General features: G+C 37.9%; 1 long non-coding RNA gene across 1 annotated transcript; it reads right to left on the bottom strand.

Annotated features, from left to right (window-relative positions):
* Positions 1-2,534: 2,534 nt before the first annotated feature.
* LOC132606380 (uncharacterized) lies at positions 2,535-4,644 on the bottom strand. The gene is made up of 2 exons (XR_009569724.1): positions 4,076-4,644; positions 2,535-2,882 (listed from the first exon to the last, which is right to left on the bottom strand). It is a non-coding gene; the product is annotated as an uncharacterized LOC132606380 (long non-coding RNA).
* Positions 4,645-12,992: the final 8,348 nt, after the last annotated feature.

The following is a 12,992-nucleotide window of genomic DNA, read 5'->3' as shown; positions in this document are numbered from 1 at the left end:
CTCAACTCCACGAATTGCATCAAGTGCTTATGCGGATCTTCACTAGACTTACCCATATACTGGCACGTATGCTGCACCAGCCGCACTGTTCCTTCTTTCAGCTCAAAATTTCCAGTAATGTCAAGCCGGACGATAGCCTTAGCAATAGTTGCCAGACTACGTCTAGCATCACTGGACAAAAGAATCTATTGTTCTTGTGCCCTAACAGTATCTCTCTGTCACGCCCCAAAATTCAATCTAGACGTGGCCGGCATCCGACGTCATGAACAACATCGGAAGAACCTAAAAGATGCACAATGACATTTGAACCCGCCAAGTTCAATAATCACCTCCAATAGTTTATAAAGTAAATTTCAACAAGTCATGATGTAAGAATAAAATCAGCGGAAGTCTTGATAATTTAAATAATTCAACCCAAAACATGATAGTGTGCTGGAAAGAGTTAAACAACAACTCTTCTTCTACCCACATTTGAATGTATTCTAAGGAGATTTTAAGAATAAGGAATAAACATCTAACTCATCGGGACGCAACCCGGAAACTAATATAAATAAATGGGATCAATAAATGGGGTGTCCCACGAACAAGCATGTGGGTTCACCAAATCAGCAGCATCAACAAGTTCTCCTGAACATTCTGAATGTCACGAACTTGCTCTTCTTCGTTACTTAACATACCATAAAAAACAACAATGATATGCCTGAGTACTTTGTACTCAGTGAATGCCTCGGGGACAACAAGTGATATGAAAATAAAGTGTAATAACAAATAAAGAAATCAGTTCTGAGGATAGAGTGACACTGCCTGGAAACAGTTATTTAGCTTGTTTATCTCAATGAAACACAATTATCAAAACAGGTTATAAAGTCCTTGTCAAGTTCCAACCTCCAAATATGCCATTTAAGTTGATCATGATTATTAACAACAGTTCTATCAAAAGATAGGAATATCACACTTGCCAATACAGGCCCAAAAATCAATCATAACGAAGGGATGACCTTTGAGGTTCCCTAATCATAGCAGCGCATCACACCAGAATATGAAATTCAACGGTGGCTATCCTTCATCCCGAATAGCTAGGAATAATAACACCCCAGGTAGCGAACCCGAAAGTGGCCACTCTTCCTTCTGAATGGCTAGGCATTATCACACTAGGATCCATAGTGGCTACCCTTCCTCCCGAGTAGCTAGGAAAAACACAACAACTAGTTTTCATAGCATAGAAGCCAATTCATAATTCATTTATAATGTAGTCACATCATCAATTGTCATTAAGGTTCATTATGCCATATTGAAAGAATAAGTCATTCCAATTAATATTTTGAAAACATTTAACTTCTTTGCGAAAGATTTCCATATCCTAATTCATCAATGAAAATATCATTACCAACCCTTAACCATCATTATTAAGCATCTCTTATAGAGGAAAACGTTCATAATATAATATACATATATAGGGTTTGTTACAATCTTGGTTTAATGTGGGTTTGTCCCCTCACATACATTAACCACCATTTAGACTGAATTAGAGTTCAAGAAACATGAAAAAATTACTTTTCTTTTCATTCATTAAAGAACCTTGAATGAAATTTATACTTCCAACAATAGTTTCAAAAAGTGATTTTCATCCAAAATAAGTTTTTAAAAGAGAGACATACCTTAATTATGCTTTACGTATCTTAACTGTTATACTCCATTTTAATCGGGTCAAAGCAGAGTACAACATATTGGTGATTCCTAAATTATTTAACTTAAGGAGTCGCCACCTAATTATCTTTAAAGATGAATTAGAACACCTCTTTTAACTAAGTAATGCTAAACTAAACTCCAATTTTAAAAGTCTTACTAACCTAATAAATTCTAGGTAAGGGTTCTAAATATCCTAATGGGAAGATGTTAAGCATCCACTAGAATCCGTAAAATACGGTTACCGATCAAACTTTGGTTAATATAAGAAATTCTGACAAAATATATTATATTAATATTTTATAAGTAAAATAAGGAAAGATACTCTTCACTAAGTATTTAGATATTTGAAAAAATTATTACACTAGATAACACAATGGATTTAGTTCTTAGTATACTAGCTGAAATTAATGTGTAAAAAGAAACAAAAAAAAAAAAACATAAGTAGACATTACCATCAAGCAACAGTAGTAATTAACTCAGTTACAAACAAGTGATTAAACGTTAAATCTTATCATCCTAAACGTTTAGAAAATTGTATTAAAAATGTGAACCTTTTGAAATAAATGTTTGACCACATACACAAAAAAAGTACCCTTAATGTTTAGAGAAACAGAGCAATGATAATCTTTTTAACTTGCAAAAGGTTCTTTCGATACTTGCTGAAACCAATTCTTTCAATACTTGTTGAAACAAACATTATTATTCGAGATTGTTGCAAAACTTCTAAAACATTTACTCGATTAAACTCCTCAGTTAGAGTGATTGAATTAACAAAGGCATAGTTAGAGATAAATTTCTATTTTAAGCCTGCAAAGAGTAACTCAAAAATCCCGAACCGAAGAAAATAGGCTGAATTGATGAGCTTTTAATATGTTACTTCAAAAAAAATATCTCGGGCTCTAAAATCTGCAACCTCTAAACTACCCCGTAAGATAAACTACCTGAAGTACTCTTAATTTAAATGGGTCTATGCAAGGAAATAAAACATATTAGCGAGCCCAGAGAAATGGAAAGAATGATGTAAAGCAAAGACTTCGATCGACACAATAGGAGGGAATATCCATTGCTTATTCCCCCTCCTTTGTATTCTGTTCGGGTGCATTTTGAGAGGGTGAGAGGTGCTACTGAAGATGCGAATGCAAGTCTCAGGTCTAGCGATGATATCGAGTCTCGACGCAAGACTCAGGAGTGCTCTAATGTATCATGAAACAAAGAAAAGAAAAGTATAAAGGATTAGGAAATGAACAGATTCACTAAGGAAAAACAAATAGACAAAGACAAATTCTTAAAGAGCATAACCAGCAGAGTCCAACAAGATGCAAAGAGAAACAAATGAGAAACGTAGTTGCAAGCACAAACTAAAGTCCAGAGAGTTCGAAGGAGTGTTATATAAGTCATTTTAAAGGCTAGATCTTAACCTTAACTCAACTACTCCTTTATGTAGATATTGTTTAGATATAAGCCTATGCCATAGTTTTAACCAAGAGAATTGAAACCTTTGCATAAATGAAAATTCACAGCTACTCCTATATAATTAACATACAACTTAAACATGCTGTACATATTATGGATTTAGACCTATTCGTAAACATATCGTCCATATTAATAAAGAGAGTTCTTAAAACATATCTGAACGATTGGATCTTAACGAATGTCATCAACATGTGTTTTTCAGATTATGACTTATAAAGGGACAAACACTTAGACCTCATCATCTTACGAATAGAAATGTGAAATGGTTCAAAATAGCGCTTAATATATAAGAATGAATACATGTTCATACAAGCAGTGGGTCGAAATATCTACGATCAGAACATACTTCCTAGTGACATCTAAGAGATTTATGAAAGGGCCTCCGGCATATAAAGGGCAGCCCGGTGCACTAAGCTCCCGCTATGTGCGGGGTCCGGGGAAGGGCCGGACCATGGTATCTAATATTTATGAGTTTTAAAAATCATGTTGTAAACTTTCAAAACAGAAAGGGGGAGGCGAGCATGTAAAATATTCATAATCAGTAGATATTTTAGCAATGACCACATGGAAATGAAAACGGAAGGTGCATAAACAATCCGATACATTCAGGTTAGACAAATAACGAGTATACGGCATCCTTCTTAAACCAGAATTTAAAACATGACGCATATTCAGATTCCTGAAACTTTAAATTATTAGCTAAACTTGTTTGTAGCAGACCTTATATGAGATCCCCTTTAAACATGTACTATTTCTACTGAAATGTACGAATAGGTATATACATAGTTAAAAGTAGGACACACAGCATACATATTCACTGAGACATGATTCGAAACAGGATTACAACATATATATTTTTTTAACATAAAAAGAAAAGGAAAAAGAATACACGAAGAGAGGTGTAGTTGCCGACCTTTTTTGAGTGCAGCAAACTAGGGTTCTTCGGTCCCCAATCTAAGGGTCTACGCTCAAAGGTCGTCGAGCTTGCACACCTCCAAAGCAACCAAAAATCTCGAACAGAAAGGTAAAATAGAGTAGTTTAAAGTAATGTGTGGCTGTTTTTCCTTTGTTTTTTTAGGGCTATGTAATGGCTGTTCTTCGTTTAGAGTGAGATGTAGTTGCTGCTCAACCCTGCCAAAATGGTCTCAAAACGTTGGTATTTATAGAATAGGATTAGGGTTTGATAGGTTCAAGATTTGGGCGGGATCTTGGAATCAAAGATTCAAAATCGAGTCAAAACTCGTGTTAATCCAAACGTTGAGGTTTCTTCACGTGGCTTGATTAAGATTTTACTCAAAATGGCCAGATCTTCTCTGGTCCTTGAAGATTTTAATGTGTCTTCTGAGGATTGAGACGTTTAAAGAAAGGATTTGCACTAAAATGGAGTAACCATTTTGTGTCTGGAGAAAAGAATTGATGGAGCTTTGTCAAGAATGGAAAGGGGAAGAGACAGACAGTGGGGAGGCTGCTAGTAGAATTAGGAATTAGGTTTTAGGAAATTTTGAAAGAGGCTAAGATGTGTATTGTTTTATTGGGCTGGTCTTACAGGAATTGGGCCTTAGCCCCAGTAGTTTTAGGACTAATTATGGGCTGAATTAACATAATCATGTAGGGAATATATATATATATACATATGTATATATGTGATAATAATTTAGCCATTAGCATTAATAAGGTGTAATTTAATAAAATAATAAAGTAAGAATATTATTTAGATTATATCTTATTATTAATACATAGATGAGTAACTAGCAATATACGAGGTATTAATAAAGCGACAGTTCCTAACAATAATTATATAGTAGTAGAAATAGTAATAAAGCAAGGATGAAAAATATGATATTTAGTTTATTAATAATTATTGGAAGCTTAACAAAAATGAATTGGAATAAAGGAGGGACAAAATCATGTGTCAACATTAACAATTCACCTTCTTAGCGAAGAACACCCAAAACCCTAGCTTGAGTCATTTTGAGAAGGATTACTTTGCAAACCCTAGGTTTTTGTTACAAGAATTATGTTAAGAATCATGGGTTTGATGCTAGGATTGATTAATAATAATAAAGATGTTCTTACCTTTGAGTTGAAGGCTTGGAGGAATGATTTTCGTTCTTAGGGTTTTTCAGAAAGTGGAGGAATAAACAAAACAAGTGCCTTATTTATATTTTTCTGGTGAAAACGGGCCAAAGGACTCCCCCGAAGGACGGACCGTCCTTCGTGTTATGGACCATCCTTTAGCGAAAATTTTCAGAGAGTTCTGGTGATTTTTTAGGCGTTACGGTGCAGTGTTACGGTCCGTAACGTATCATCGTAACATAGACCAAATTTCCAGAATGTTTTGCATCCAGACAGGTTTAAGTAAAACAGGCATAACTTTTTGTACGTTACTTTTCTTGGGCTGAGAGACCTACTGTTGGAAATATATTCCAAAGATCTACAACTTTCATCAAGGAAGTTTTTCCAAATTATCAACACATTTTCATGAAAATCGCCCAGAAGATAGACCTACCAAAACTTAGGCGAGATTAAGAGCCCTTAAGAACTTCACTAGTTGGTTTGACTTCAAAATAACTACCTTCCACCCGAATTCATCAAGAACGGATTCATATAGATAAAATATTATCTTAACACTAGATTTTTACACATTCACACCTAGTTCAAGTTTACGAGGTGTTACATTATCCCCCCCTTAAGATCATTCGTCCTCAAATGAGAATTGTATTCTAGGAAGGTCACTAACCACCACAAAGTTTAACCACACAATCACCTTGCGAATGAATAGCTTGAAACTTAACTCATACCTGAAATAGGGAACAAGTGAGGATATCTCTTCTTCATGTCCTCTTCTGCTTCCCAACTAGCTTCGTCAGTATTATGGTTTCGCCACAACACTTTAACCGACATAACATCCTTTGTTCTCAACCTTCTAACTTGGCGATCCAAAATCTGAACTGGCTCTTCTTCATAAGCCAAGGATTCATCAATCTCAGCCTCTTCATAGTTCAACACATAAGAGGGATTAGGTTTATACAACCTCAACATCGAAATGTGAAACACCGGATGAACCATGGACATCTTAGCCAGTAATCTGAACTCATAAGCTACCTTCCCAACTCTTCTAGTAATCTCATAAGGACCAATATAGCGAGGACTAAGCTTGCCCTTTCTGCAAAACGCATTACCCCATTCATAGGTGACACTTTCAAGAAAACCTTGTCACCAACAGCAAATTTCAATTCCCTACGCCTCATGTCCGTATAAGACTTTTGTCTACTCTGAGCGGTCTTCAGTCGTTGCACAATAAGATTTACCTTTTCAATCGCCTCATGAATTGAATCAGGACCCAATAAGTCTACATCGGTGGATTCAAACCACCCAATTGGAGAGCTACAACGCCTCCCATAAAGAGCCTCATAAGGAGACATCTGAATACTCGCCTGATAACTATTGTTGTAAGCGAATTCCACCAGAGGTAGGTGTTCATCCCAACTTCCTCCAAAATCAATGGCACAAGCACGCAACATATCCTCCAAAGTCTGAATAGTCCTCTCTGCTTGCCCATCAGTTTGAGGATAAAAAGTGGTACTCAAATTCACTCTAGTACCCAAACCTTCCTGAAACGATTTCCAAAAGTGAGCAGTAAATTGCGTACCTCTGTCAGATATAATCGATGTCGGAACACCATGGAATCTAACTATCTATTTTAGATATAACTTGGAGTACTCCGCAGCGGTAGATGACGTCTTCGGCAGGCTTTGTGAGTCTATCCACGATCACCCAAATTGAATCAAATTTGGCCCTTGTGCGGAGTAAACCCACAATGAAATCCATATTGATCACCTCCCACTTCCACTACGGAATCTCGATATTCTGAGCCAGATCACCAAGTCTTTGATGTTCAGCCTTCACCTGTTGACAATTCAAACACTTAGCCACAAAGTTAGAAATATCAACCTTCATGCTTCTCCACCAATAGTGCTTCTTCAAGTCGTTATACATTTTGGTGGATCCCGGATTAATCGAATACTTGGAACTATGAGCTTCCATCATTAATTCTTGTCGAAGACCATCAACATCAGGAACACACAATCGTCCCTGCAACCGCAGAAAACTATCACCAGTACCAACAGTAAATGAAGTGTACTCACCCCTTTCCAGTCCATCTCTCAGCTTTGCCAAAAGTTCATCATCATATTGCTTGGATTTTATCCGTTCCACCATGTCAGACTATGATGGCATGATTCCCACTAACTCCCTATCTTCAGTTTCATCAAGTCTGACCCCAAAACTAGCAAGTCTTCGAATTTCCTTCCCCATGGGCATGTCATGAACAGCAACCACATTAGCCTTACCAGGATGATACAAAATATTCAGGTCATAATCTTTTAACAACTCCAACCACCTCCTCTATCTAAGATTCAACTCTCGCTGCTTAAAGATGTATTGCAAACTTTTATGGTCAGTATAAACCTCACAATGCTCACCATACAAATAATGACGCCAAATTTCAAGGCAAATACTATGGCAGCCAAATCCAAGTCATGAGTCGGGTAATTCTTCTCATGCTTCTTCAACTGTCGTGAAGCATGACTACACAACCCAAACCAATTCTGAAAGCATCACAGTACACCACATATCCACCAAACCCAGAAGGTAAAGTCAAAATAGGGGTCGAAGTCAACTTTGTCTTAAGTTCTTGAAAACTCTTTTCACAAGCTTCGGACCACTGAAACTTAGCAGTCTTCTGTGGTAATTTAGTCAATGGAGAGGCTATTGACGAAAAGCCTTCCACAAACTTTCGATAATAATTTGCCATGCCCAAGAAACTACGAATTTCCGTCGCACTAGTTGGTCTATGCCAATCCTTAACCGCTGAAATTTTCTGAGGGTCTACTTTAATGCCATCACCAGTCACCACATGACCCAAGAAAGACACAGAATCAAGCCAGAATTCACACTTAGAGAATTTTGCATAAAGCTCGTTCTCCTCAAGTGTTGTCAAAGTTATCCTCAAGTGATTTGCATGATCCTCACGACTTTTAGGATACACCAGATTATCATCAATGAACACAATAATGAAGTGATCTAGATAAGGCTTAAACACACGATTCATCAAATCCATGAATGCAGCAGGCGCATTAGTCAACCCAAAGGACATGACTAGAAACTAAAAGTGCCCATAACGAGTACAGAAAGCTATTTTTGGGATATCCTTTTCCTTTATCTTCAATTGGTGATACCCAGACCTCAGGTCAATCTTTGAAAAGAACTTGGCACCCTGAAGTTAGTCAAATAGATCATCTATCCTAGGCAAAGGATATTTATTCTTAATGGTCACTTTATTAAGTTGACGGTAATCAACGCAAATCCTAAGGGAACCATCATTCTTTCTAACAAACAAGACTGGCGCACCCAAAGGTGAGAAACTTGGTCAGATGAAACCTGTATCCAACAAGTCCTTCAACTGATCCTTTAACTCCCTTAGCTCCGCTGGAGCCATACGATAAGGTGGAATAGAAATAGGTTGAGTGTCGGGAATAACATCAATCCCAAAATCAATAACCCTATCAGGAGGGATACCAGGGAGATCTTCGGGAAACACTTTGGGATAATCACTAACTATGGGAACAGATGCAAATTCAGGTACTATGGCTTTTGTATCATTAACGGCAACCAAATGGTAAATATAACCCTTAGTAATCATCTTATGAGCCTTAAGATAAGAAATAAATCTACCCCTTGGCTTAGCGATTTCACCCTCCCACATGATAACAGGCTCATCAGGAAAGGAGAAACGAACTAACTTACGGCGACAATCCACATTAGCATAACACGCAGACAATCAGTCCATCCCCATAAGTACGTCAAAATCCACCATCTCAAGTTCATACAAATCAGCCACGGTCTCACGTCCCTTAATCATAACAACACAATTTCTATACACTCTAGAAGCAATAACAGGAACACCAGAAGGTGTATCAACAGCAAAAGGTTCCAACAAAGGTTTGAGTTTCATACCCATATCAAGAGCAAAATAAAGGGTCACATAGGATAAATTTGAACCCGGATCAATCAATGAGTAAGCATCATGAGAACAGATGGTAAGGATACCTGTAACCACAACGTCAGAAACCTCAGCTGCCTCCCTACGAGTCAACCCATAAAGTCGAGTTGCCCCTCCACCAGAAGTATTAGTAACTTCCTTTCCTTTGTCGTTATTACGAGCATTCTGATAATTATTGTTAGCATTACCAGCAGTCGGATTTTTAGCAGATGCAAAATCAGGCGAATCATTCTTTTGGTTATTCATAGCAGCCATCTCACGTAGCTACTTTCTGCATTCCCTCTTAATGTGGCCTTTAATCCCACAATGATGACAGATACATTCTTCCCACACTGGCGGATAACTACTTCCCTGTGAAAACTTACTATTATTATTATTTTTCTGGACTTGCCTACCAGAAGGCACACTAGCATGGGAATAAGAACCAGACTAAGCAGGTGCAGAATACCCTCTCCTCTGCCCTCCATTATAGCTGTTACCACCGAAACCACCCGCAGATCGGGCCTTCTTGTTCTGGTCTCCATCCACCCTCTTCTCATTTTTCCAACTCTTCTGCTGTTCAGTAAACCCAAACAGTGATGAGAAAGTGCAGGTAGGAGACATAGCCACAGCAGCACATGCAGACTTGATACGTGATACCAAGCCTTTCACAAAACGATTCAACTTATGATTTTCAGTCAGAATCATGTATAAAGTATACTTTGACAAACGGGTGAACTCCAAACTATACTCATGAACCGACTTGTTACCCTGTTTCAGCTTTTCAAACTTCGTAGCCATAGCAAATCTCTCCTCATCAGACAAAAACCTTTCCATGAATGCCTTTTCAAATTCAGCCCACGTCAGAGCTAAAACAGCGTCACCCCTCTCAGACTCCCACATCTCAAACCATGCGTGAGAAAAATCCTTCAAATGATAAGAAGCAAGCCTCACAGCTTCGGAATCCTGGCATCCATTTCCCTTAATGCCTTGAAGGTCTCATCTAAAAAATGCTTGGGGTCATCCACCTCTCGTGACCCGAAGAACTCTAGTGACTTCAAGTCGAGGAATTTCTTAAGTCTGCCTCCACCGTGAGGTCCCACACCTCCACGCTGCTACTGAGCCGCGACCAATGCAATCAACATTTGAATAGCCGTTTGCATAGTACTAATCTCTGGCACACACCCGCAACAGGAACAGCAGGAGCAAGCGGTGCTGGAAGTAGTGCTTGATTCCCAATATTATTTCCGTTACCAGTATTCGCGCCCCCAAGATTTTGATTAATTCCTGTGGGACGTCCTCGGTTACCATTTTTGGATAGCGTCAGAACCATTTCTGCAAGGCACGAATTAACGAGCGAATTAGAACGATCCTAAAAGGAATTTAAGCTCTACAGCAAAACCTAGAATCAAGAAGAATAGGAAACACTTATGAATGTCCTGGGAATTTCTCAGTCATGCAGGTGATCAGGCTGCACAAGGAAAACTCCACAAGACACAACTCCACAAACACCGACAATAATCCTAGGATGTATTTAAACCTAGGCTTTGATACCAAGCTTGTCACGCCCCAAAACCCACCCTAGACGTGACCGACATCCGACGTCATGAACAATATTGGAAGAACCTAAAAGACGCACAATGACACTTGAACCCTCCAGCTTCAATAATCACCTCCAACAGTTTATAAAGTAAATTTCAACAAGTCATGATGTAAGAATAAAATCAGCGGAAGTCTTGATAATTTAAATAATTCAACCCAAAACATGATAGTGTGCTGGAAAGAGTTAAACAACAACTATTCTTCTACCCACATTTGAATGTATCCTAAGGAGGTTTTAAGAATAAGGAATAAACGACTAACTCATCGGGACGCAGCCCGAAAACTAATATAAATAAATGGGATCAATAAATGGGGTGTCCCACGAACAAGCATGTGGGCTCACCAAATCAGCAGCATCAGCAAGTTCTCCTAAACGTTCTGAATGTCGCGAACTTGCTCTTCTTCGTTACTTAACATACCATCAAAAACAACAATGTTATGCCTGAGTACTTTGTACTCAGTGAATGCCTCGAGAACAACAAGTGATATGAAAATAAAGTGTAATAACATATAAAGAAATCAGTTCTGAGGATAGTGTGACACAACCTGGAAACAGTTAGTCAGCTTGTTTATCTCAATGAAACACAATTATCAAACCAGGTTATAAAGTCCTTGTCAAGTTCCAACCTCAAATATGCCATTTAAGTTGATCATGATTATTAACAACAGTTCTATCAAAAGATAGGAATATCACACTTGCCAATACAGGCCCAAAAATCAATCATAACGAAGGGATGACCAGTGAGGTTCCCTAATCATAGCAGCGCATCACACCGGAATATGAAATTCAACGGTGGTTATCCTTCCTCCCGAATAGCTAGGAATAATAACACCCCAGGTAGTGATCCCGAAAGTGGCCACTCTTCCTCCCGGATGGCTAGGCATTATCACACTAGGATCCATAGTGGCTAACCTTCCTCCCGAGTAGCTAGGCAAAACACAACAACTAGTTTTCATAGCATAGAAGCCAATTCATAATTCATATATAATGTAGTCATATCATCAATTGTCATTAAGGTTCATTATGCCATATTGAAAGAATAAGTCATTCCAATCAATGTTTTGAAAACGTTTAACTTCTTTGCGAAAGATTTCCATGTCTTAATTCATCAATGAGAATATCATTACCAACCCTTAACCATCATTATTAAGCATCTCTTATAGAGGAAAACGTTCATGAAATCATATACATATATAGGGTTTGTTATAATCTAGGTTTAATGTGGGTTTGTCCCGTCACACCCATTAACCACCATTCAGATATGAATTAGAGTTCAAGAAACATGAAAAGATTAGTTTTCTTTTCATTCATTAAAGAACCTTGAATGAAATTTATACTTCCAACAATAGTTTCAAAAAGTGATTTTCCTCCAAAATAAGTTTTCAAAAGAGAGACATACCTTAATTATGCTTTACGTATCTTAACAATTCACCTTCTTAGCGAAGAACACCCAAAACTCTATCTTGAGTCACTTTGAGAATGATTACTTTGCAAACCCTAGGTTTTTGTTACAATAATTATGTTAAGAATCATGGGTTTGATGCTAGGATTGATTAATAATGATAACCTGGAGAAATGGTTTTCGTTCTTAGGGTTTTTCAGGAAGTGGAGGAATAAACAAAACAAGTGCCTTATTTATATTTTTCTGGTGAAAACCAAAGGAAGCCCCCGAAGCACGGGCCGTCCTTCGTGTTACGGACCATCCTTTAGTGAAAATTTCCAGAGAGTTCTGGTGATTTTTGAGGCGTTTCGGTGCAGTGTTATGGCCCGTAACACGTGACGATCAGTAACGTCTCACCGTAACACAGGCCAAATTTCCAGAATGTTTTGCGTCCAGACAGGTTTAAGTAAAACGGGCATAAATTTTTGTATGTTACTTTTCGTGGGCCGAGAGACCTACCGTTGAAAAGATATTGCAAAGATCTACAATTTCATGAAGGGTGTTTTTCCAAATTCTGAGCACATTTTCATGAAAATCTCCCAGAAGACAAACCTACCAAAACTTAGGCGACATTAAGAGCCCTTTAGAGTTTCACTAGTTGGTTTGACTTCAAAACAACTACATTCCACCCGAATTCATCAAGAATGGATTCATATAGATAAAATATCATCTTAACACTAGATTTTTACATATTCACACCTAGTTCAAGTCTATGGGGTGTTACATTATCCCCCCTGTTCATC

The sequence above is a fragment of the Lycium barbarum genome, chromosome 8, assembly GCF_019175385.1.
Source record: "Lycium barbarum isolate Lr01 chromosome 8, ASM1917538v2, whole genome shotgun sequence".
NCBI lineage: Eukaryota > Viridiplantae > Streptophyta > Magnoliopsida > Solanales > Solanaceae > Lycium > Lycium barbarum.
Note: the sequence above shows the minus strand (reverse complement) of the source record. Positions and strands in the feature narration are given on the sequence as shown.